At 42.0% G+C, this 5,305-nt stretch overlaps 1 pseudogene; it reads left to right on the top strand.

Annotated features, from left to right (window-relative positions):
• The first annotated feature begins 2,657 nt into the window (after positions 1–2,657).
• On the top strand, positions 2,658–3,556 carry LOC118539915 (rhomboid domain-containing protein 3 pseudogene; annotated as a pseudogene).
• Positions 3,557–5,305: the final 1,749 nt, after the last annotated feature.

Raw genomic sequence — 5,305 nt, 5'->3', positions numbered from 1 at the left:
AATTTAATTGCCACACATAATTTAATGGGTGTAAAACCCAGTGAAAGGCAGAGTTAATGAGAGATGGAAATAATGCAGAATTTTTTTTTGGTATTTGAGCTAGGCCTTGGAATAATAAAAAGAGAGGAAGATATTCCAGCAGATATAACAGTGTGAGCAGAAGTAAAGACTTCATTGAACATTTACACGTGGTTGCATTATAGAAAACCAGCTCTTGGTAAAGAGGTAGAAAAGGTCACCCAGGATTTTAAATGCAGTGTGAAAATGGAAAGTCATTAATCCTGAGAAGTGGATTGGCATCCTTGAAGTTTTTCTCTAAGCTTGAGATGGTAGCTGTGTATGTGGAAGATTGGAGCGATGAGAAGTTGAAGATGGGGAGGCCATTTAGATGAGGATTGGGATACTCCAGGTGAGGACGAATGTGATTATAGTAATGAACACCCAATGGAGATGCCCTAGGCAGACTTGGCACCTGTCAGAATATGAGTGATTTACAGAGAGGGCTTCAATATGGGGAGACATGTGGCAATGTGTGTCCCAATCCAGATTGCAGCTAATGAAGATAAATTACTTAAAAAATAAACACGTTTTAAACCTTCTATACTGACCTATGTCTATTAGGCTTTTTAGGACCTAAATCAAGAATGCCCCTCCTCCGAGAATTTCCTAGCTACAGAAACAAGTCTTGCTTACAGTTCTTTTCTTTTTTTTTTTTAAGGATTTATTTATTTATTTTCAGAGAAAGAGAGAGAGCAAGTGAGGGGAGGGGCAGAGGGAGAGAATCCTGCAAGCCGACTCCCTGCTGAGCAAGGAGCCAGACCTGGGACTAGGTCCCACAACCCACCAGATCACTATTTGAGCTGAAACCAAGATTTGGGCACTCAACTGACTGAGCCATCCAGGCACCCCTTGACCCTTGCTTATAGTTCTTATGCAATTAGAATACAAGCAATTGTGGGAAAATTGTAGAAAAAAGGCAGTGTCTTTTATGCCTTTGTTACCCACTAAATATTCTAGTATAGCGCCAAGCATACAGTAAGTGATACTCCATGGGTACAGAATGAATCACCTTGATAGACAACTTCTGCAAATACAGGTCACATACACATCAAAGTAGCTGCTTAGAATGGGGAGATGTGGAAAGGAGAGGTTCTCCAGGGTCAGGGAGATAACCATCAGGCCCATGTGGATAGAGCACAGGAGAGTTCTTGAAAAATTTAAGAGTCATTACTGTGGTGGTGAGGGATTCTTAGGGGATTGGGAATGGTGCTTGGAGGGGCTCATGCATAGAGCTCAAGTGGTTACAGAATTGAAACATAGAAGGAAATGGCACAAATAAAGTCCATTCTGGTGATTTTAATCAAAGGGGAATAATTTTTGTTTTATTTGTTTGACAGAGAGAAAGACAGCGAGAGAGGGAACACAAGCAGGGGGAGTGGGAGAGGGAGAAGCAGGCTTCCTGCCGAGCAGGGAGCCCGATGTGGGGCTTGATCCCAGGACCCTGAGATCAAGACTTGAGCCAAAGGCAGACGCTTAACGACTGAGCCACCCAGGCGCCCCTCGAAGGGGAATAATTTTTATTCACCTATTGGTTAATGAGAAAACAATTTGAGACATAACTAGGGCACTCTTCATAAAATGCTTTTGGCAGCTCCTTAAAATGATGTGACTGCAGGTTAGGAAACTATAAAATTAATTATTTTCCAATACTTTCTTTAAGACTAAAGCCTGCGCGCGCACACACACACGTTTGCTTTTACTTGTGGGATACAAATTACATGAAAACTTATGTACCTCAAACACACATATCACTTAATGTTGAAATATTAGAAGGATTCTTACTAAAATCAGGAACAAGAGGAGTATGGCTGCTATGATCAGTACTATTCAACATTTTAATGAAGATAACAGACAGTGCAGTAAGACATGGAAAATAAGTAATAGCTGCTAGACAGAAAGAGATACAGCTCATGGTCCTTGGGATTTATCCAAAAATCTAAGTAGTTTGTCAGGTAATCTTTGAATTTTCTATTAGCACTCAAGAAAATTCAGCAAGTTTGATGGATTCCATCTCTCTATCATCTGTCTCTGTACACCAGTGATAGTTATAAAGTATCATTTTCTGATACGAACATAAAGAAAAGTATAAAGCTTACTGAGAGACAGAAGACTTGATAAAATAGAAATATTCCATGTTTGTGTTTAGGAAGACTCAATAAATTCTTTATAAATTAATCTAAAAATTTAGTTGCATTCCCAGTCAAATTTCTCTGGAATTTGACAAATTAATTCTAAAATCCTTGTGTGGTAGAAAATGTACAAGAGTAAGTCAATTTTTTTAAGAAAAAGAAAACAGTGATGGAGATATGGCTTATGAGACATCAAAATATCCTATAAAGCTGTAGTAACGAACAGGATACTGTATTGGAATGGAAGCAGATAAAAAGGGATAAGTGGAACTCAATAGAATCTAGAGGTAAATATATTCTAGAGAAAGCATTTCATATAACAAAGGAAAGAACTTGGGACAATTGGCTAGCTCTCTGAGAAAAAAGAAAATTAGATCCATATCTAAAACAATATACAAAATTAACTCTAGGGGAAGGGCCCTGGGTCTATATCACCTGCAGAGTAATCAGTGGGTGGCAGGGGAGGGTATGTCTCACCCTCTGGTCTGCTGGGGTCACGTGGCTGTGCAAGCCAAGTGGGCTCTGGGCTCTCCAGCCTCACCAGGCATCTGGAGTCCTGACTCCCAGCTGGGGGCTCCACCTGGTGTTCAGGGGGGTGTGGGGCATGCTCTGCGGTCCCTGGCACTGCCTCTAGCCTCCTCCTTCCTGATGCCACTGCTGAGCAGCCTGTGGCTGGTGGGGGCTGGCCCCAATCTTGCGCTGGCCCCGGAGCCGCGGCTGGGCCCTTGGCAGGCACACCGACTGCTGATCCACGGCCCTACCTGGCCTGCTCCTGAGCCTGCTGCAGGAGGCCCACCTGGGCACTGTGCAGTTCCTGCTCACCTCCGCCCTGCTCACCCTAGCTGTTGGGCTAATAGCTGTGCGGCTCGCAGGCCTCTGCGGGTCCAGTGCAGCTGGTGGCTGTAGCCCCGTGCCTGTGCACCTGGCCGTGCTGCTGGGGCCGGGTTACCAGCCTAGACAGCCCCAGGGGCACTGTCATCGTGGCTGCTGACTAGATACCGCTGCTCAGCGCTGAGCCACCCTTCCTACAGCTTCTCTGTGGCCTCCTTGCTGGCCTATGCAGCCGGGTCCTTCCAGTGGCTGGAGCTTTCTGAGTGGTGGCTGTGTGCAATGTAGGAGGGTGTCTTTCGCAGGCCCCTGGCGAGGGGCTGGCCACTCAGACACCTTCCTACCCCAGGCAGCCTGGCTGCGCTGCCTATCACTCCTCCTACCACCCTGGACCTCCTTACATGGCCTCCCCTAGTCCCTGGTTCTGCAGTAAAGGCTCCTCCTGGCAGTCCCCAGGCCTGCGGCCCGTGCAGTGGACAGGAGAGGGCTCCTCAGAGGTGAGCCTGGCCTGGGCACAAATGATTAACAAAGCACATTAAGTTAAAATATAATAATATTTATGTTGCAAATATTTTCTTTCAGCCCAGCAGGTAAATATTTTTTCAATATATAAGGACTTTCTATTAATAAATAAGAAAAAGGCAAAAATACGAGTGGGTAATTCACAGAAAAAGAAATTCAAATAGCTAGAACTACACGAAGAGATATGAAACGTCACTTATAATCAGAGAAATACAAATGAAATATCAATGGAATATCAGTTTTGCTCCCATAAATTTGGAAGACAAGGAGGAAGAAGTAGTAAAAGGCTGTGGGGAAGAAGAAGAAGAAGATAATGAGGACTTTTATATACTGCTGTTGGTATACTGACATTGATGCAGCCTCTTCTGCAGAAGAATTTCACAATGTTTATCAAGATTTAGTATTGGGGCACCTGGGTGGCTCAGTCATTAAGCGTCTGCCTTCGGCTCAGGTCATGATCTCGGGGTCCTGGGATCGAGCCCCGCATCGGGCTCCCTGCTCAGCGGGAGGCCTGCTTCTTCCTCTCCCACTCCCCCTGCTTGTGTTCCCTCTCTCTCTGTGTCTCTCTCTGTCAAATAAATAAATAAAATATTTTTAAAAAAAGAGAGAAATTAGTATTAAAAAAAAAAGATTTAGTATTTATATCCTCTTATTTGACAATCCATTTTAAAGTAGTATTTTCCTAGAAAAATATTCCCATGTGTCTACAATGCAACGTACACATCACAATGTTGTTTATTACAGTGACAAACTGAACACGACTAACTGTCCATCGGGGTACAGTTAAATGAAGTATTTCATCTATTCTATGGAATATTATGCAGCAATGAAAAAGAATGGGGTAGATTTATATGTACTGTTACAGATCTCTAAGACATACTGTCACCTGAAATAAAAGCAATTTGTAAGATAATACACAATGTAAAAACAAGCAAACCAAACAAAAATATATAATTCTAAATATGAACATAAATACATGTAAATGTACATAATAAGATCTGGATGTATATACACCAAACTGTATAAAATTATATTTGAAGAGGGCTGTGAGTTTGGTGTGGCAAAGGGGATCTTTTTATAGAATTATTTGTTTGAATTTTTATAAGAATGTATGAATTGGGGTCACCTGGGTGGCTCAGTCAGTTAAGCGTCTGCCTTCGGCTCAGATCATGATCTCAGGGTCCTGGGATCCAGCCCCGTGTCAGGCTTCCTGCTCATTGGGGAGCCTGCTTCTTCCTCTGCCCCTCCTCCCACTTGGGCTCTCTCTCTCTCAAATAAATAAATAAAATCTCAAAAAAGAAGAATGTATGACTTAATTGTGTGATTAACAATAATAAATTAAATAAAAACTAAAACAAACAAAAATCCAAACATACAAGATTACATCTTATGCTTACAAAGAGCTTGAACTAGATATTTTTCTTATATTGTGTAACTGCACATTCCTCCTTCCCAGCAAACTTCTTTCCCTTTTAGAATTTATCCTTGGAAATGTCAATGCCAGAGACCAGTCCATTAGCTAATTAGGCACATTTCTTGAGTATACAATTACCTTAAGGGATAAAAGATGTTGCATCTCACATTCAGACCTTGGCTAATATGTAGATCATTAACTAAAGCCTGATTCATTAAATTTTGTGAAGATATAGGAGAGCCCTTCTTATTGTTTTTAAATAAAGTCCTAAAAATTTCAACTCTTCAGTGATGTGAATTTATTGGCCCATAATTAGCTTTTCACCAAAGTTTTACATTATCCTGAGCTCTCT

This window comes from Halichoerus grypus, chromosome 7 (genome assembly GCF_964656455.1).
Source record: "Halichoerus grypus chromosome 7, mHalGry1.hap1.1, whole genome shotgun sequence".
Lineage (NCBI taxonomy): Eukaryota > Metazoa > Chordata > Mammalia > Carnivora > Phocidae > Halichoerus > Halichoerus grypus.
This window is presented reverse-complemented; position numbering and strand designations above follow the sequence as displayed.